This window comes from Clinocottus analis, unplaced genomic scaffold (genome assembly GCF_023055335.1).
Source record: "Clinocottus analis isolate CAN_PGR_092001 unplaced genomic scaffold, fCliAna1.0.p SCAF_24, whole genome shotgun sequence".
NCBI lineage: Eukaryota > Metazoa > Chordata > Actinopteri > Perciformes > Cottidae > Clinocottus > Clinocottus analis.
The window spans coordinates 7,282,501-7,304,624 of record NW_027175976.1 but is presented as its reverse complement, the minus strand read 5'-3'; the positions used below and the strand labels follow the sequence as shown (position 1 = coordinate 7,304,624).

General features: G+C 46.3%; 1 protein-coding gene across 1 annotated transcript in view; it reads right to left on the bottom strand.

Annotated features, from left to right (window-relative positions):
* The window catches only part of ccdc28a (coiled-coil domain containing 28A), a 142,844-nt gene that overhangs the window by 51,939 nt on the left and 68,781 nt on the right, over nucleotides 1-22,124 (bottom strand). The window lies entirely within an intron of this gene.

Below are 22,124 nucleotides of genomic sequence, written 5' to 3'. Positions count from 1 at the left end.
TCGATGGTCACGGAGGCTGCCCTTCAGCGCGGCGGTGTGTGTGTGTGTGGGGGGGGTTAAATGTTTCCGGGGCCACAGAGCTCCCCGTCCAGGGATTGCAGGTATTGTTTGTCACAGCTGTGGGGCCGGGGCTTTAGCGGCGGGGTCGCTCGTGCTCTCCGTCGCTGTCGTTATGGATTCCAGAGTTGTGATCAAGAGAAGCTGCGTGATTGATCTCCCGTTCAAGGAGGAGACACATTAAAGGATAAGTCTATATACCTCAACAAATCCCATAAAAAAAAAACATCAACACCAGCAGTGAACTCACCTTTTAACGATGAACATGTTGCTTGTAGTCCACACAAAAAAACCTGTGCATCTTTTGATACACTACGCACTTTATTTTGAAAGGAACAGCCCCTTTAATCCGACAATTTGCGACATTAATATTAATATTCTGGTACGTTTGTCCAAACTGACCGTGAAGTCCTACATAAAAGGTAATTTTCAGCTTATATGCAAGACGCTATTCATTCATTTATTACTCAACACTCGGTTCGTAGAAAATAACCTCAGTAATTTGATGGCAGCATGATTGACAGCTCTGCTTTCCTCAGTCACAACAGCGCCACTGGCGATATGGAGCCATGGTATGGCGAGCCATACACACTAATGCAGATTCATATGGATGCACAAACTGGAGTATTTATAAATATGGGGCTAAGTAAGATGATTTTTGATTGCATGGGATGATCTGGCACACACACACACACACACACACACTCATTTGTGCTTATTATTCTTCTTCGGTCACCCCGAGGCTATCTGCGTCTTCTGCGAGACAGCGCTTCCTCAGACGTCAGCTTTAATGGGCTTTGAATGACGTGTCTGCATGTTTGAAGCGCACAAAAACAAACCTTGACCCATTAGTGTCCATCTGGATTCAACATGTCCGTCTCCGGCTGCGTGACGTCGTTCCTCTCAAGGCTCGGTCCGCCGCACGCCAGCGTACCGTCCAGAGACGCGTGCGGGAAATCCCCCGAACGCACACGTGGAGGCCGCACGAGGTGCATTTCAGCTGATTCCTGGTGAGCGGCACGCTCCCGAGGGATCAGCACCATGGACAGCGCACGTGGCAGCGTCGTCCAAGTATAGTTGAGTTATTGTTCTTTTGTTCCATTATTTACGTTTAGAAAACGACTGCAGCGCAGCGACATCCAGCGCTGGCCAATAAGTTGCATTTCTGCGGTTTCTTTCGCAATTGTCACCCACAAACCCAAAAAAAAGAGACAGCTGCCAATCGAACACTTTTCAGGGTCCTTGCGTCTGCTGTCAGTGTCAGAAACCGAGTGTTTTGGCGCTTAGCACGCCTTCAAATCTCACATTTCTTGTCTCAAAGATGGACTTCCTGGATAATATTTCACCTCTCATTGTCGTCAGTCTGTGTTGGACGTCGATAATTAACAGTTTGGGTCACAATTCATTCATTATATGAAACTGGAAACTATTTTTTGTAACGATGACTTTACTTTCACGCCGTCTCGTGCAGCTCCGAGAGGAATGATTCGCACAACGTCTGCAGGATCCACAGCGCTCTCTCTCTCTGCTGTTATCTCCCTCTGTCTTGGCATCTCTCTCTCCCTCTGTTCATCTTTCTGCCCATTTCATCCCTCTCTCCCTCTTCCTCTCTCTCTCTCTCTCTCTCTCTCAGTCCGGCTATGTCTCTCGCCCTCCTTGCCGATAGTGGCAGACCACAGCGGGCTCCTGGTGTGAGGTCACAGGCAGCCTTCTTCTAGCATATGGACTTGTTTCCTTCCAAGAAAGCACCGGCCAGATGAGACCACACACGTGCACCCGAGCATACGCGCTCAGCACACCGAGAAACAGACCGACGCAATATGGAGACGACGCAGGCATCCGTCGCATGCTTTTGCGGACGCGTGCACGCTGAATACACACCGGCAGTGTCAGTGTCTGAGATTAGCGGGAAACCGCGAGCTATCTGATCGCGCCGCTCCTCTTCTCAGAGAATCGGGGGCTCAATCTACTTGACTTGGAGTAATCTTGGTGTTAAGACACACACACACACACACACACACACTCGCACAGGCGCTGCACGCCATGTGGCCGTAATCCACCGTCGAGCAGCGGAAGAAGTGTGAACGCACACACGCTTAATCTTGGAAACATAGTGCCGTCTCATAATCTGGCTCCCTGACTTCTTAAAGCGCGCTAAGCATGACGGCGCTCTCCAGCAGGGCCTTCTAATCTTAAATAAGCGTCTCAAACACACACACACACACACACACACACACACACACACAAGTTAAGTGGTATCGGGTAATCTTCAGCGGGCTTCAGTGGGAGCTCTTGGACACACACACGCGAGCATATGCAGGAGGACACACACATACACACACACACAGAGCTGGTAATCTTCCAGCCAGCTGAAGTGTAATCAAGAAGGAGACAGCCATATGTCTGAGGGTGCTGAGCCTTGGCCTCGCTCCTCTTCCTCCACTGTCTCACTCTCTCAGAGTCAATTGTCCTCTTCGTATCCGTCTCTACGTCCACTTTTTGGTCATTTTTTTGCTCACTTTGCACTTTGTTTTTCTCTCATTTCCTGCATCAGAGAAACGTAAGGTGCAAAGGAAAGACACTTTCACTTCATTCACACAAGAGTCGGCTAAATACCACCAATTTTACAGCCGTATTATCGCCTTTAATTGGATTTAAAATGCATTCACGTGTGTAAACGGGGGCATTGATGGAGATGCTTTGCATGTATGTCATGTCATCTCTTTATTCACCACTTAAGTTCTGATTTAATCTTTTTTTTCCTCTCATGTTTTTATCGAAATATTCAGTTTAAACTAATCTATAGGTGGATTTGTTTGTGTTTATATGTATCTCGTGGACTGTTCTGTGTGTGTGTGTGTGTGTGTGTGTGTGTGTGTGTGTGTGTGTGTGTGTCGGTCCCCTGTGTGGAGACAGCTGGTGTGGCAGTGACCCCGGCTGGAAGGAAGCCTCCTGCTTTTTCATGTCTCCCTTCCCATAATTCCCGGGGCCACTCGGGTCCTCGCAGGTTTCCAGTGCCGGTGGTTGAAAATCTTCTTCTTTTTTTTTTAATGTTGGTAAAATGGTCCGACGTGTATGAATCAACTCCCAAGTAGTCCCTGATTGTAAAGATTTAGTTCAATTCCATAAAAGCAATGAGCTCAAAATCATTTCCCGTCTCCTCCTCCAGTCCATCCCTCAATCCCCTCGTCCATCTCCGTTTCTTATCATCTATTTTTTCCTTCCCTCGTTCAGTCTTTTCTTAATCCCCTCCCCCTCCCGCCCCGTCTGATGAAATGACCATATCTAATCCCTCGGTCCCCTTGGGAGAGATGTAACTGTATTAAGACAGTAAATCCATGTCCTTACAACTGCTACACATGTCTTTCTTTATTATCCCCTCTTTCTCTTTCAATCACCCTCTGCCTCTTCACATCTTTCCCCTTAAATCTTCTAAATCTGTTCTTATGTTTTATTTTCTGAGCTCCCAAAATGGTACATGAATAATCTCCCATTATGTTTTTTTGTGTGTGGATTTGGCGTCGTCTTTTGTTTGTTTCCTAATTCCGTCTCTCCGTGTCTCTAACCCGCAGATCAGACAGTCTGCTGTTCAGGCATTAAATTAATCTGCATATTCTTAAAATACTGCAGAAAAAACACCATCGGCAGGAGAGCTTGCGGAAGCGCTCGTGGTCTTTTTAAGAAGTTACTCACACCCGAGTGCGATCACGGTGAAAGCGATCGAGTAGATCGCTGCTTTCACTTCATTTAAGGAGCAACAACTGCTCCAATAAACACGCACGTTTTTACATTTGTTTCACTTTAACACAAAACTGAGTAGAAAACAATAACGGGCCTCCATCCCTAAAGATTTCCTCTGACAAAAACCCCAAATTCTCCCCCCCAAAAAAAGCATCCTCTTCTTCCTGACTGGCAGCATCTGCTTGACTCCAGCAGCTGATGCTCGCTGTACATCTTTATTATCCCCTCTAAGAACACAGCAGCAACGTGCAGATGTGCCTTTTCTTCTTCATTACACATTAGCCACTCATCCTAATGGACACCGATTGTGTCTGTGTGTGTGTGTGTGTGTGCGTGTGTGTGTGTGTGTGTCCGTTGGAGACCTTCCAGGTGTCTCAGTGCCACCCTGCTGATCAGACAAGCAGAAGAAAAGCTCAGTGTTTTTCTGCTCCATCGACTGCAGCCGCCGCTGCTTCGCTCCTGTCAGCAGGTGCCAAAGATGCAAAGCGCAGAGACCTTGGATAAACCGCCTGATACGGCCGGGTTTCTACGCTTCTCGGGCTTATTCCATCAAATGGGAAGTCCGCTTTCATCTGGGCGCGCAGAGTCATTTTAATTTCAAGAAGTGCCATTTAAAAAAAAAAAAAAAGTACTTTATTAGAGATTCTAATAGAAGTCTGATCAGCTCGAATGCACGAGGGGGAATTGTGTGCGTCCGTCTTATCGCGCTTGTTGGCGTGTCGCCTATACGGCTGGACTCGGTGCCTTGGGCAGATAAACACACACACACACACACACACACACACATGCGCTTTCAAGGGGCGGCAGAGGTTAAAGAAGGAGAAAGGACCAGCTGCCAGCTTTTCTAATGTTTAAAAGCAACTAAGAGGAGATTTAGAGCCGTGATGACAGAGGACGGGGGCCGACGCGAAGGGATGTCGGAGAGGGAGGAAGAGGAGGAAGACGAAAGAGTAAAGGAGGATGCAGGTGGAGGGGAGTCAGCGAGAGGAGCCAAGTGTCTCCGCTTGGCAAAGGAAGATGAAGATGAAATACAAATGTGAAGCCAATAGTTTGAATTGAAACTGGCCCTGTGACCGTTTCCTGCAAAACAAAACCATAAACGTATGTTTTTGCAAAGAAAAGGTGCAAAAACAACGCGTTTAGGTTTCTGCTTTGACTTAACATGAAGACATACGCGTTGATCCGAAGGAAAGAATAGTTTCCACTCGAGTTGCAATTTGGATTTTTATAATTAAAACTCAAGGATTCTGTGTGTACCTTTGTATAAATAATAAAAAAAACAGGCAATACAAGGAATGTCCTTCAGAAAGTCCTCCAGGGACGACTGCGAGACACAAACACACATTCGGCCTCACCTGGTCGTTTCTGAGATGCATGGAGGGTAATCAGGCTTTTCAGATCAATTGGAGATCAAACACGGCTCAGTGTGGGTTTTATCCTCTAAACACACACACACACACAGACACACACATACACACACAGACGGGCAATCGAAGGCAAAGACGAGCGCACAAACACAGAAACTCCGACAGAAGGAGACAGACGTCCTCCATTTAAGAGGTTACATGTGTTTTTCCATCTCCTGCTAAAATACAGTAGAATCAGCCGCTTTTCTTTTTTCCATCCGGAAAAAAAGGATGGTGTGTCCTCTTCCCGGGGGCGTGGACGGGGCAGCGCCGCTCTTCGCACACTCGACTGAAAAACAAGGTGACGTGCCGCCGCTCTCGCCTCCTGGAATCCGGCGTTGCAAAAAAAGGGAGCGCCGCCGTGGAGAAGTTTCCACAGGAAGTGGGCGAATAAAAGAGACGCACTGACGTACGAAAAAAAACACGCACGCAGAGAGGCCGGCGAGACGCGGCGCCGTGCAGACAGACAAAGGTCAAAGGTCACCGACGCGGATCTTCTGTGTTGAAGTAGCATTACGTGATGGCGCTCTCATGCCTTGCACATTATGAAGCCCCTCAAGGCAGCGAGGTGAGCGCCATGTCTGCTGCGCCGAGACAGAAAAAGACAAAGAGAAGGACGACAAAGGCAGGTGCTGTGATAAAGCCACAGCACGACATCTGTCTAAACACTGATTCTAGACAAATATACGTCCTTCGCACGACCTTCAGTGCTGATGGTCGTACATTTTCTGCCTACATATTCACACTCGGTGGTACGGAGGAGATTTTAGAGGGCCGCGAGTGGCTTTGTCAGCGCGAGGCTCGGCTCAGTAACGAGGTGTGCCCGCTTCCCATTTTTTATTTGAGGAATATCCCGTGCGTCAATGCCGGATGACCGAGGAGACTCCTGGTGAGCTGCCAGTGTTCACGAAAGCCGAAAAAAAGTCTCTAAATTTGATGAGCGGGAGCAAAAAAAAAAAACTGCTATTTGTGCCGTTTCTTTTTTTTTTTGGTGCCGTGCAGATGAGCGCTCTCCTTTCTGAAACACCGTATCTTGTTGTAATCTTTCTGAAAAGACTGTTTCCACTTTGCCGTTGTTAAAAAGTCTGCTCACAAGCCCGCTCACTTCCTCCCACCACATGCGTATAATGGCTGCTGACAGATTTACTCTTCCTGATGCTTAACACAGAATAAAGAACGCTCACCCCGCCTCATGTATCTACAGAGTCACGTACGCGCACGGGCAATAAGTCAGGCCCGGTAACACAGGAAACACAGGGGCCGTCTTAAAAAGCTGCTCCGTGAGCCCCATGAGTGACACGCAGAACAATACCGCCATAAAAACACTGCTCTTTGGACAGTTCACGTGAAGTTCAGGACGCTGGTGCGTTCCTCGCTGCAGAGTCGCCGGTTCAGGCCGAAGCCTCGGGTGCACACGGAGCTTTTCGTGGCGTGGAAGAAATACACGATTGCAAGGTTAATATTAGAAAAAAAAGCGAAGTGAATATATAACACATGTAAAATAATGAGAAGAAACGAGGGGTTTATGTTGCACGCAGGCTCACGGAGTCGAGTGAAAACGCCTCCAACGAGAGTTCTGCTTCCTGTTCAGGGTCAGACAAGAGGCGACGCAACTTTTACTTCCTGGGTCGGGGGTCGGAGGTCGGAGGCAGGTGTAGGCCCGAACCGCAGCTGCATCCGCGAGGAAATGTGTCTCCTGGTGGGCGTGTGTGTTTGTCAAAACCTCGACTTGTCACACATTATTTTTCACTTGATGCTTTTGGATGACTCGCTCGCTGAGGCTCGTCCAGGACTTCAGTCGTTCCTGTTGCTCGTTGGGGGAAGTGTTGCCGCGCTTTCTGTCTTTGTTTGCGTGTTGCGCTGGCCCCCGACGGTATTAATCTACTTTAATGTGTGCGTATTGTCATATAACTCACTGGGGGGGGCGTAGAGGAATACACGTACGGTCTGTGCTCAAACACACACACACACACACACAATTTACCATTGATTGAACCAACTCAATACACTCACAGACAGTGCCGGCTTGAAGCAGGAGGACACAGCCTGTGGCAAGGTGATTGAGAGAGCACCGTGTGTGTGTGTGTGTGTGTGTGTGCGCGCATGTGTGTGTGTGTGTGTGTGTGTGTGTGTGTGTGGCTGGCAAAAACAACTAGTGACATCTGCAGATGAGTGGCACTAAAGAGGGACATGAAAGGCTCATTTAACGTACCTGTCTCTCTTTTCTTTGTCTTTTTGCTACTATTGAAAATAATTGTATGATCCTAACTACCTACCTACCTTTACACCTACCTACCTACCTACCTACCTATCTTTACACCTACCCACCTACCCACCTACCTACCTTTACACCTACCTACCTACCTACCTACCCACCTACCTACCTACCTTTACACCTACCCACCTACCTACCTACCTTTACACCTACCTACCTACCTACCCACCTACCTTCCTACCTACCTACCTACCTACCTACCCACCTACCTTCCTACCTACCTACCTACCTACCCACCTACCTTCCTACCTACCTACCTACCTACCTACCCACCTACCTTCCTACCTACCTACCTACCTACCCACCTACCTTCCTACCTACCTACCTACCTACCTACCTACCTACCTACCTACCTACCTTTACACCAACCTACCTACATACCCATCTCCCCACCTACCCACCTACCTATCTTTACACCTACCCACCTACCTTCATATTTACCTAACTACCGTTATATCATTCTACCTACCTACCTACATACCAATGTACCGATCTCTTTCTATATACCTATTCATCCATCCATCCATTCATCCATCCATCTATCTTTATTTCTTTCGATCTTCCCCTCCCTCAGAGGTGTCGGGGTCTTTAGTAGTGTGATCCAGAATCGCCCGCCGCTGCTCTTTGGGCTTCAAACACACGAGGTGAGATCAGCACACATGAAACGATCACAGAGAGGGACAAAAAGATGGAGGGAGGGAGGGAGGGAGAGAGAGAGAGAAAGGCAGTGGTGGGAGGGAAAGAGATGTGGGGACGTAAAAAAAAAAAAAAAAATCATAGGGAGGCTCGCGGCAGGAAAGGATGAAAGTAAAGGGTGGATGACGAAGGGAGGAGAGATGAAGAGGAAAGGAAACGCGACACAATCTGAGCGGTAACGTTGTTTTTTAAACCACCGATGGGATGAACGTGACCGAGTCGCGTCTCGCCAACATGTCTTCCGTCACAAAAAGTTCAAGGGAGCCGCCGTGGGTCTGTTTAAAGCGCTCAGCCCCAGCCTCCGCAAGGACCGGGGACAATCAAAGTCTTTTTTGCACGTCCAAGAAGCCACAGTTCTCGACAGGACAGTTGTTTCAGTTGTGAGCGTTTCTCTGTCTGCCTCGCAGCAGTCGTGACCATCGCGGAGCTCTGGGCAAAGGGAAGTGAAGGGCACCGCTAGCTCAAGGCAAAGCCCAGTAGGTAGCGCCACTCACAAAATACATAAACACACACACACACACACACACACACAGAGGCATCAGCTCATTCGTACACCAACTGCAGCTTTGTTGTACTTTTACTTTTAATTGCAGATGTTTTTTTTTTTTTTAAAAAGCACGGTAATTGGTATTTTTTTAGCATCCTAAATGCTCCTTTGTCAGGACGCAAATGCCGCCAGAGGTGTGGAGAGTCGATGAGAAGAAAAAACAAAACAAACAGCAAGATGTGCGCGATGTGAGAGGCAGACTGTCCTTCTTGAAGACAATGAGAGCGGAGGAGTCCGCCGAGCGCCGCATTGTGTCGCCGGCGTTGTCGGGATCTGGCCTTTCAACGCCCGCCGGATTAAACCCAGATAAGTATGCTAATGCTAACGGCGCGGGCTAGCCCTCCTCGGTTCACGGTGTCAGCGCGTCTCGCGTGAACCGAGACACTCGGCGAAATGTCAACCCGGCGCGCGCGTGTGTGTGTGTGTGTCGGCGAGTGTACGTACGCGTGTCGAAGAGCGATGGCTCGAGATAAAGGAGGGTTGGCGACAAGTGCGGAAAGAAACACACACATTAGCATGCTTCGACACACACACACACACACACACACACACAGACGAAGCTCGGATATTAATTAAAGTTCATTGCTTCAGTAATTAGCAGGGCAGGATAATACCAATATGTGACTTATTGCCCCCCCAGGTTCAGCTCTCCCTCGAACTTTAATTGAATGAGCGACATTAAAAACTTCAGAGGCCATTTGGCAAGGTTGACTAAACAGTCGTAAACACAAAAGGAAACACTTTGAGCACGGGCGGCAGGCTTCTCAAAAACCATTAAAAGTGTCCTCTTCCTTTAGCTCGAGGGAAGCAGCCGTCACCCAAAGTGAGAAAGTTTCATACTTTTGGTCCCCGGACATTGTGCCACTTTATGAGGATCGACGAGCTCAGAGTTCAGCGTTGCTCTGAGTTGAATCTCTCTTCATTGGATGGCGGTCGCCATATTGGACAGTTGAAATGTACACGAGGTGGAGAAGAAGAAGAAATGCTGCGACGCATTCAGGAGTTTCATGTGTTTCTCTAAATTAAGGTGCCGTAAACGACACAATTGCAGTTTTAACAGACACACACATGCAAAGTGCTTTCTTTGCCATTTTAATAAAATGTCTCCAAACATAAAGGCCGAAAGAAAAACTGCAGAGCGGCGAACGGGACAAGGTCGAAGACTCGCATATCAATGCTCTGCACTTGTGTTTTGTAATTTATTGATTTTCAAATTACATTTTTATTTATTCTTTTAAAGTCCTGCCGGTTACCTCTCTCTCTCTCTCTCTCTCTCTCTCTCTCTCTCTCTCTCTCTCTCTCTCTCTCTCTCTCTTAATTCTTTTATGGCTCGTTCTCTCTTTCTCAGCATCGAGCCAATCAATCATCTTGCTTTTTGTGGCTCTGCTCGTCCTCAAATCTTACACACACACACACACACTCATTTACACATATACAAAGGCATGCACACAATTACACACACACACACGCACGCACACAACACACTGTTTCTGCTGCGCCTTTGTGCTCCTTTAACCTTGAGGTCTGCAAGCGCCCAACTGTGATAATCTCTCAGACTGCCTTCATTACTGTTATAGGACACACACACACACACACACACACACACACACACACACACACACACACACACACACACACACACACTCTCTCACACATGCAGAGACAAGCATCAAGGAAAAGCACATACATTCAAGCCCCAACACGACCACACACACGACCACACACACACACACACACACACACACACAGACACACACACACACACACACGCACACTAAGAGGTGGAACATTTAAAAGCCATCTTTTTTTCTCACTATTGACTTGGATCAGCATTAGGCTCATCAGATAGTCAGGGCAATGCTGTGTGTGTGTGTGTGTGTGTGTGTGTGTGTGTGTGTGGTGTGTGTGTGTGTGTGTGTGTGTGTGTGTGTGTGTGTGTGTGTGTGTGTGTGTGTGTTATTGGCTGTCCTCCCCCTAACTGGCTAGACGGACACAGCCTCCAGGAATGTCAAACCTCCAGCCTGCATTCTGATGTGGGCACCAGCAGTCCCTTGTACACTGTCACCCACCGCGCGTTCGTGTGTGTGTGTGTGTGTGTGTGTGTTTGTGTGTGTGTGTGTGTGTGTGTCTGTTTTTACTCATCTTTTGTACAGTTGTCTGAGTGACAGGCCTTGGGCGACAGGTACAGAAACAAAGTGAAGAGGAGATGAGGGGGAAACTTTTGACAAAACATCATTAGCTAATCGTCAGAGTGTGTGTGTGTGTGTGTGTGTGTGTGTGTGTGTGTGTGTGTGTGTGTGTTTGTGTGCACTCGCGTCACTTCAGTAACATATTAAAGACTAGATACAGTTAATGTAATATTAGTGCGGGCGGCGAGGTTCCTTCTGATTTGCAGGTTAAACTTCATTCATTCTCAATGAAAGTGGACATGATTGTTAAATATTGATAACGTCGCAGTTAAATTATTGATTTTTGTGAGATAAACAAAAGAATAATATACGGAGGAGACCCCTCTTTGATAGATTGACTTCAATAAAGGATGCAAGATTGAATTTATATAAATATACAGCAGCGACATGCCAGAGGTTGGACTGTACTGTGTGTGTGTCTGCATGTGTGTGTGTGTGTTCGCCCTTTAAGTGCCAGTGACAGTGGCTTGGCATGCGATCTGCCCTGCCAGTCAGTCACCCTGCCGTTCTCCCTTTCTCTTTCATTCACACTTTCATCCCTCCGTTCCCTCTGCAACACAACCTGTGGTTGCAGAGAAAGTTTGGAGTGATTGATTCTTTCATCTTTTTACCAGCGTGTGTGTGTGTGTGTGCGTGTATGTGTGTGTGTGTGCGTGTGTGTGTGGCGCCACTAATACTAAGGCTCTTTGATTTTGGTAAAAACCAAAAGATTTAGCTGGAGTATTCTCTGAAAGTTGTAAAAACATCAAAGTCAAGCCGGTCCCACATTCTATGAAAGTTGTTAAAGTTGCTGCCGGTGGCTCGGCTCGGCGTACGTGGTGGCCTTGTTCAAAGAGAAAAGCCTCAATCTATTGAGGAGCACTTGGGTCAGTGTCGTTGTGTCCTTCATTAATGAAAAACAACGAACAATACAAGTTAAAGAGAGCAATGAAACGCTTTTAAACGTCTCAATGCAAGAAAGTCCTTCACAAAATATCTCTACATGGACTCAGTCCGCCGATAATTAAAACCCCATTCATTTACAGCACGGAGTCATCAGGGCAGCGGCTTCTTCCTTCAATACCGGGGAAATCATTTCCAACTTCTTTCACGCCAACCCCCTGCAAAAACACTATTGAGAGACATGATTAACTAATTCAGGAGAAAAGCTGTGTGATTGGATTTGTTCTCATTGTCGCGGCGCGAACGCCATCCTTTGGTTTCAGGTTATTTGGGTGTTTTGAAGGTTTACGCCCACTCTGCATCATCACGTGAGGAAAGGAGGCAAAGACTGAGAATACTGAACGCATCATACATAGATACTTTATTAACCCACAAGGGGAAATGTGTTGTTAGAGTAGCAGCCACTAAGGAAGTTCAATTTAAATTAAATGTAAACAGAGTATGCAATTAAAATGTGCAAAATATGTCAAATAGATGTACACAATATAATGTAAATGACTGTGCAGAGTGTATTAAGGAAATTAAATTAAACTATAGGAGCACATTTTGTGAGCTTCTTGGCATGAAGTCAATATTAGAAGTTGTCACATATTTTAGGTTTTAGTCCCGAACCTCAGCTGTACTTTTAATTTCTTCAACGTCGTAATACTTTCGCAATATTGCTGATGGAAAAATCCCATTGAATCTTTACGAAAAACAAACTGGCGACAGTGAGCGATACAACACGCAGCATTTTAAACCTCTTTACAAACTCGAACAATCGAGGAAGAGAAGGAAGAGAAGTCTCCTCACGAGTCACGACAGAGTTCACGTTCAGGAAAATCATTTCTAAAAGACAGAAAAGACGAGGTCACGACTTCCACACTTACAATCGGAGACAACTTTCAGGAGGAACTGATGGGAGTTTCTTCTGACTTTGGGATAAAGAGATTTAAATTACTTTTTTTTTTTTCATATTTCCTCTTATCTCTTCATCCATTGAAAAAAAAGATTCATTTAAAAAGAAATTAAATTCAAACTTTCTCACCTGAGGTCTTGTGCTCAGCCTTCCAAGGCAAGTTTCTCCACCTTTGGAGCGGCACACAAAGCCGTTTAAATGAACAAAAACATGCACGGGAATGAACCGAGGCGGCTCAGTGTACATGTACTAAGACACAAAACGCCAATCTTTTCTCAATGCCCCCGACAGCATCCTTGGAGAGATTTAATTTTCCCTCAAGTGCCTGCCTCCCATCGCTTAGAAAAGTGCGCTGTCGCTTCTCCACAAGGTTCCTCCACTCGGAGGATGCGTCTCTCTTCAGCCGCAGTTCAAGTGTCTAATCTTCTGTGTCTCAAGGTCAGCGCTTGTATGCACTCTTAAGGGTCTTGATTCAAACAAATGAGAAAGAAAATTAATCGGAGGCAATGTATGAAGTGTTGAGTGTGTGCGTGTGCGTGTTGTGCAAGGGTGAATGTAAATTATTTTATGTGTGTGTGTGTGTGTGTGTGGGTGGTTGTCCAACTGGAATCGGGGCGGGAGGCAGAGCTCAGCTGCTCGGCTGCTCGGCCTGACGGGACCGAGCGAGGGATGAAAGGGGAAAGATAAAAAGGAGAGGGGAGTGAGGGGGGAGAAAAGGTGGAAGAGGGGGGAGCGCTCGCCGAGCGGAACGCCGTTTGGTTTCCGCGCGTTCCCGTCACCGTCGCGGCTGAACGCGAGGCCATCGAGCCACTCGTGTCAGGACTTCCTCAGACAGCGAGACTCCGCCCACCGGGCCTTTTTGCCCCCCCGACATGTCGGGGTCAACGCGGGGAAACACACCGAGGACGGACAGCGGCAGCAGAGGAAGGTTTTCAAACCGAGGACGAGGAGCGACGTGATGATGCATCCTTGTCGTCGTCGTGTACTCGCCCGCGCGTTACCATAAAGCAGCTCTTTAAAGGGAACATAAAAGGGGACGGTTCGATTTGCACTTGTTGTATTGTCACACAAATATGATAATGTCATATTTGCAGTAGCGACAATGAAAAAAAATCACAATCTTGCCAACTTTATGTCAGTTCAATACGCCCTCCTATGCATATTCTTAACCACAAAGGAAAACAGAGGCAAATACAGATGTGAGTGGTGAAAGAGAAAAGGAGGGGCACATGTTCATCTCTGTCATCCCTCCCTCCTCTCTTCCCTCACATCTATTATTCACTCCCCTTTTGGCAGCCGGGTTCACACCTAAATAAACGTCCAACCGCGGACTCTTCCTCATTGTGCGCAGGCCACACTTTCATTAGTCACCTGCGTAAACCTCCAGCACGAGTCCCTCAAAGCTATTTTATGATGTCGGACTGTTTTCCTGACTGGAGACACTGATGCACTTACTTTCTAATCGCCTCTAACGACGTATTGTTCCAGTCGTTAGTCTGACTCTGACCAAACAGTGTCTGCATCCTCAACACAAGGATGTGCTGGTGAACACACCCGGGGGATAATTGGGCCGTTATTAAGGAGTGACTCAGCCGGTTTCGGCCCAGGAATCAACACAATGGTTTTCTGCTAGTGTGTGTGTGTGTGTGTGTGTCCCTGCATGATCCTCGTTGCTACAACTGTGTTACCGTAGAAGACATGACCATCACCATCTTCACCGTCTCTTTCTCTCGTCCTCAGTCGGGGGGGGGGGTTTGAATTTAAAAAATCGGCGGCGATGTAATTTATTATAAATGTTCTGGCATGTCAAAGTGACACACGCCGACGCGGTCACATTCAGAGAGCTAACGCTGGGTTTTCCCACATGTGCCGACTCCAGATGGCCTCAAAGAGACAACGGGTAATGCCAACATCACACACACACACACAGACACACACAGTAATGACCCAACACTAACACCCCTCTAACCAGGTTTCATGCCGGGATCAAAAACAAAGTATGAAAAAAAAAAAAGAAGAAGGCTAAATCAAAAACGGATGGCGGTGACGGCTTTAAAGAGAGGGAGAGATAGAAGTACCTCCCTTACAATAAGAGGGAGAACAGAAAGACCTGTGTGATGACATCAAAGCAGCGCGAGGACCACCTGTACCTGCTCACACACACAGACACACACGTAGAAAGTGAACTCAATAATCTATTTTACATTCACGTGTCGCTCAAAATATGTCTCGAAATGAACTTTTAGCGTTCGGTACAGTCCTAACATGGCATGGATGTTTGTGGCAGGTGCATGCAACAATGAAAAGAACACAAAACACACAACTTATGTCGTCACATTGCAAAAGCAACAACTGGAGGAAGTCCCCGAAATGTGATTGAAAGCTTCGAAAACGGGCGACGTGGGATTTTACAGTTTGACGTTTATTTTCTCAAACCGTCATCAGCGAGATGACAGCGTCTTGATTTTAGGCGTTGGGAGACGTTGGGGTTGAGGAACAATAGGATGAGTCTCATAATTATAAAGTCAACATCGCGCGGCAGCTTAAGTCGTTAAGGCGAACAGAAAAGTCTGTTTGTTGTTCCTCGCGCTCCTCCACTCCCACTGCGGGTCACGGACATATGACGTCATACTAATTACCAAGACATCCTTCTCCTCCGACTGGGATGGACGCGGATGCTCAGAGTATATAAAAGAAAAGAGTATGTATAATATGCACTGTAAAAAAACGGCTGTGAAGTTTACCGTGATTGTGAGCAGTAACCTACTGTAAACTATTGCCCAGTAAAATACTGTGTAATCATTCAAATATTACAGTAGTCGAAGCTTTACTATAAATATAAAACATGTAAAATGCTGTGGTAGAATGACAGTAACCAAAAATACACTGTAAAAAATCATTGCTCCCAAAAAGTACTGTAAAAAATGACAGTAACAAATAATCTACTGTTATATGTGTGTGTGTGTTTTTTTTACAGTAAGTTACTTGTCAATGGCTGCCAGTTAATAACTGTCACTTTCACAGTGTGTTTTTTACAGTGTGGGATAAAATCAAAGTGCTGAAAGTATAAAAAAATCAAACCCCGACTGAACTCAGGTGGCTTTTACCGTCGCCGCCGCGTTACCGGGAAAATAATCTCCAGGATATGTTGTGTCAGGACATCGGCAGAGCTCGTAGGAAAGCGACTCATCCTTTGTAGAAGTGCTCTGACCTTTCTGAGCTGATAAAGCAGAGCAAACATTAAACGACAGAGCTAATTGTTTCACCCCGGAGTCCATTCTGTCTCTCTCATTCCTCTCTACTCCCAGCAGGCCCTTCCATCATTTCTTCTAATTTCTCACAATTACCGTCTCCTTATGCTCTCTCTCTCTCTCTCTCTCTCTCTCTCTCTCTCTCTCTCTCCCTCTCTCTCTCTCTCTCATGAGTACGTGTGTGTGTGTGTGTGAGTGTGTGTGTGTGTGTGACCTTAGTGAACTGTATGGCCATTTATGGAAATTAGATGAAGTTGCCTCTTGCGTGACTCATTGGCATGCATTAAGCAGAGTACAACAATAACACACACACACACCCACACACACACCCACACACACACACACACACACACGGACGCGCACATAAAGACCATCTTAAATCGAGGATATAGGACTAAATTAAAGGTAAAAGCGCTTCTGGTTTTCTTCTTTTGTGAGACATCATCTGCTTTTCAAAAAGCTCTGCTCGGTGTCCTTTCCCCCCGCTCTAATGGATTTTTGATTTTTCCAGAGCATGCAACACAATTAGCTCGTCTTCCTTTTTTTTATTAATGACACATTTACTCTTTTCTTTCCCCCTGCTGTTGTTTATTCTTGCACTAAATTGGAGAGCAAAGAGGCCTTAAAAGTGCATGTAATTTGTCTGTGGCCGTATGTGTAATTTGAATACGCTCAGGGTTCATTGTTTTTTGTTTTTTTACGAAACGTATAAATTCATCAGTGTTTAAATTGAATAAAAACAGATGGAAATGTCATGAAAAAAAAAGCGCAGAAAATCAAGACAAAAGTCTGCTTTTTATTGGCAGTCAAGACACTGGAGTTTGAACATTAATATTTGTTCAGTACCTAAGAGACTGTGGCGCATAATCATTTGTTATTATTCCAAGCAGAAGCTTAAAGGGACCTTGTTAAGCGTGAAGTGAAGTGAACAGAGTCTCGCAGTAAACATGACCACCAAATCTGTTCAAAACCAATCGAGTCTTTTGAGAAACTTTGAACAATTAAGTAAGAGAACGAGGTCATGAGGGACGCTGGAGCCGTGAACAGGAAGACAGGAAGGGGAAGTTTTACATAAACAAGAAAGCTAATGCGCGGCAGAACATGGAGAACCTTCCATGCAAATCTTTTTTGCAGCATGCGAGCTGTAATTTGAGAGATGAAATTTTTGAGGCTGATCATAAGCGTGCGAGAGCTCGAATCGACCTGCGAGGGAGGTTCGAGCGATCGCTCGCGAAACGTGACTCTGGAACAAAAAAAACCTCGGCGCGCTTTGCATTGGCGCGACTGACGCGCACGTACAATTAGCCGGAGCTCGCCCTCCCACATGGAGAACATTGGAGAGACGGCGGAGGCAGTGAAAAGCTGCACGGCCTCCTTCAGGGTCTCCAGAAGCCTCTTTGCGTGTGTGTTGTGGGCTCAGGATGTGCACACATGTGTCACATGCCGGCACGCTGCTGTGTCTAGAAGCGTGTGCGTGGAGCTCATTCCTGCAACCCGACAGAAAGCATACGGTCGGGTCCTTTTTGTTTGGTTCTGCTGCAGAAGAACCAGAGAAACTGGTGAGGGACTCGCCCGCACTTTGAGCCACGGCATAGTGTGAACTACACGACGTAGTGTCTCAACTTCAGTGTCAATATGTAGACACAACCCAACTCTGAAGGGAAGAAAGTAAACTAGCTGCTAGCTAGCTAGCGTCTCCATTGGCGGCATGTATTAATTGGCAGTGATCCGAGTCACAATACAAAATTGAGGCAGAAATGGATGCCTCCTTTATTCCCACCACACACAAACACAACGTTCACTATTCTCTTTCACTATTCTCTTTCACTATTCTCTTAAGTCTCTCAAGTCCTCCCACCTGCTTCACACTTGGCTCTTCAACACAATGCTTCACTTGGCGTTCAAGTCGAAGAGTTCGCCTTCAAATGCTGGTGCGCGATTCATCCTCCCCACAAACAAACACTTCCACTGGCATCTTTTGTCTCCCCCCCCTTCCTCCTCCTCCTCGCCGCCGTCGCTCTTTATTCCTTGTTTCATTTTCACGCGTTGTCTTCCGCCGACCTTCACGCTGATTCCTTTCACAGGTGCAGCTCTGTTTTTTTTTCTTCTACTTCTTCCTCTGGCCGTACAGAAATCTGCTGAGAAGCTCCCACCAAGATACAGACACCCGAATGAAATCAAGCAGAGCCTCCCTCTCGGGTCCATGTCCCACTTCCTCGCCAGGCAGCGCGTGGCCATGCTGCCGCGCGGCGGACACAAAATCCCTCTCAAGGAGCAGATGCTTGCTTTCCTCTTGACATATGCCCCTGAGATGGCGCAGGGTGGAAGGGAATTGGAGCGGGAGGCAGGGAATTTTAGAAGGGGGGAGTTAATCTGGAGGAGCGGCGAGAGAGCAACGCAGGATCAAGTTATTTTATGCACTTTTGCTTATTTTTGAAAAATCGTACATTTTAAAATGATTCCGAGTCCGATGTTATCCCGTCAGACCGCCATGTGGGTTACGTTAAAGCCCTTTGGAGGCCAGCGAGGATGAGGATTTAAAGAAAAGCCGCCGCCATCTAATAATTTAGAGCGAAGGGTGGGGCCGATGTCAGAGAACGAGTTTGAAAGAGGGAAGAGAAAAGAGAGCCGGAGAGCAAAAGTGAGCTCCTTGTCGGCTGGAGAGGAACAGATGGTGGCGGGGAGCGAACGAAGAGATACGGAGGGATAAGACAGGATGAGAGAGAACGAGATGAGGGGATTACGAGAAAGAGTCCTCACGTCCGGTCACGAACCGGCTCGTTGCGTCATTTCTGCTCTGCGAATGTTATCGGCAGGTGAGCGACCTGCATCACAAAGACAACGCATTGACGGTACTTCACGCCACAATCAAAGGCACGCTTGTTCCTGGCTTTTTCCGCCTGTGAGGTGTAAACATGCGTACTCACTTTGGATTGGATGAGATGTTCTGAAAGGATGGGGAATCAACACGAAGCGAAGGGTCGCGACCCGTATTCAGAAGCAGAATGTTTCATCAGCGGCTCGTTTCAAAGACTTGGCCTTGGTGTTTCAGTACCGACTGGAAAGAGGTACGATCCATGTTTATCTGCGTTTGATTTCAAAACAGGTTATCCAAATGACTAAAACATGATTTCCTCCTCAGCTGGAGGAGGATCTCGTCATGCAGGTAGTTTGTGTTGCGGGGGATCGTCGCTGCAGTGTGAGTCGAAATGAGACGAGCGTGGAGCGAACCAGCGCTTCCAGCCGTACTCGCTGCACCTCCAACCTTTGTTTTTAGGTTCATTTACACATTTAAACAACTAGATTAGTCACAGGGAAATACCCGTGTTTGTTAGCGACTACAACATCAGTTACACAAACCGTCGCTCTGGGATTCGAGGTCGTCGCGTCGGTATCGGACGCCGACGGGCGTCGAGCTCGCGGCGGCATTTGGCGAGCCAGCGGCTCGGAACGGCGTCGCTTTGAGCTAAATGCTAACACTAGCTTCTCTCCCTTTCTTTACACAGCCGTAACTCTTGTAAAATGTCTTCTCCTTGTCAGATTTGTGCATCTATGTGACATTTACATTGTGGAAATACTCACCGTTTATATAAATATATATATATATATATATATATATACACACACAGGCAAAAAAAAAAACACTTCCCAAAACCAATACTGTTTGCAAGGTGAAATCTTTTCATTAAAGCGAACAAACAAGCGGAGAACACTCGCACTCCTGGAGAGCCCCGTCAACACAGATTCTAAGTCTTTCATTAATACGCACAAGAATTTAATTAACGGCTATTGATGAGCTTCGTCTGTCTTAAGGACATGTTTGTTTGTGAATATGAATGCGTGTGTGTGTGGGCGCGCGTCTGTGTATCTTAAGGACACGCTCGTTATGCAGTCATTATACGCTGATCTTGATTCGTCAAGCGTGAAGAGGACACACACACACACACACACACACACACACACAGTCCTACAGTGTGTAATAAGAACGCGGTGTGTTGACGGATTAGATGGGAGTTTTTAATCATCTTAATTAAGCCTAATTGTTATTTGTTGAATACGTGGCATTTGTGAAGTTCACCGGAATACAAACGCAGATCTGGGTACTAATTAAAAAACCCAAGAACTGTGTTCGATCACAAGAATCTGTCAAGAAGCGAGAGGGAGCGGCGGAGGAGCGCCGACAACATCCGGTTCCTGGAATTGAGGTTTTCCTGGAGATGGAGACGTTCGTTCCCGCCCCTTGTTCCTCTACGAGGACACGAGCGTCATGTGAAACGTCCACAGCCCGGGAACATGTATGAACACATCCATGATGTTCATTGAGGGAATCTAATAAAGCTTCCCGTAATAATCCAGGTTGTGAGCATGCAAAGATGATTGATTTCCACCTCTGCTCTGTTGAGATGACGTCATTTGAACAACAGGTTGAGACGCGTGGAGGTGATCTTCTATTATCGTCTTTCTTGAAGCAGTTTCATCTCAGCTGCCAGAGACGAGGGTTGTCTCGACACTTTGAGATGGTACACGACCTGAATATCTTCTCACTGACGCGATCAGGAAGAGTAATAATATAATACATGACAAAACAAGGAGCTGAAATGGTCAAATGTCCAAATGCATCATCAGAAGAATGTGCATTACATTAAGCAGATACTTTGGTTCATGGGATTTCCTTGATGGTCAACTTTATATGTCCACTATGCATTTACAAGACTTGCAGAGTAGAAATCCAGTAAATTATGAAAGATTCTGATGACGTTCGGTGAGAAGTTGGTGCAGCAAAAGCTGCTGAAGTAACTGCAGAAATCCCTGTTTTGTGTCAAAGTGTCAACAGTGACGAGCGAGAGGACTGCTTTTCACAGTAAAACTACAATCCCACACAAACAATTACAACACGGCCCTTCTTAAAGAACCAGTATTAATACAACGGGGCGTTTCTGCCTGCAGGGTTGAAGGCGAAACCTTTCTAATATCACATGCTGTCATGGACAAACTATGCATCTAAACGTGTCATTAGACAACGATTAGCAGCCAAACTAAAGACAGTTATTGTATGGCCCTTTGCATTTTAAGACACTGTGTAGAGAAGTTGTGTTTAATAGGCGGCGGGGAGTCTGTAATTGGCAGTTTATATACTTCACAGGTAGATGATTGTGAGCGTGAGTGTGTAAGAGAGTGTGTGTTATAAAGTAAGATGAATGAGCGATTCTTCTGTGGCTGGCAAGAGTCTTCCTACAACAGTAATTACAGACTGTCGTCTCTCTGGAAGACGATCCAGGAGCACGCACACACACACACACACACGCACACACACACGCACACACACACACACACACGCACACGCACACATGCAGAGATCCTGCCAAAAGACAACACCCAGCACTGCCTTCCTAGATGCACCTGAGGAAAGAATAACTGTCACCACACACACACACACACACACACACACACACACACACACACACACACACACACTCATCCTTGCACCTGAGCCAGCAAAAGGCCACAGCACCGTCTGTTCCTGACACACTTACACACACACTTACACACACACATCCTCTGTATCTCCTCTGAGCACTTCACTTCCCTTTCACTTCTCTTCTCTGATTATTTTATTTTCAACAAATGTACTTTTAGCAGATGAAGTCTGTCTTTTTCATATTGTCCATTCATGGTAACAGTTTTATTGTATTGATGTAAAATAGAGTGTTTTATTCCATTGATGTAAAAGAGTCAAAGGTTTTGACGGAGGGAGTTTAGGATATCGCTCCATGAATCAGAAAATACTGCCAACAATCATAAAACATATCTTCACCATGTTTTAGGAATTACATAATCTCTGAATCCAGCTACGAGTGACACAAGAACAAAACTATACAAAACATTTGGTGAAAAAACTAACACAAGATATGTAACCAGGACATTTTAAAGTAATAATAATGTATTTACGGCGTGTGTGTGACTGAAAATAAACAATACATGCTGCCTCAAACGTTGAACTACAGTCAGCGTCTTGGACAGATGTGGACTAAAAGCACATCATCAGGTGTGAACAACCACATGACAGATGTGTGTGTGTCTCTGTGTGTGTTATACCCACACACACACACACACACACACAC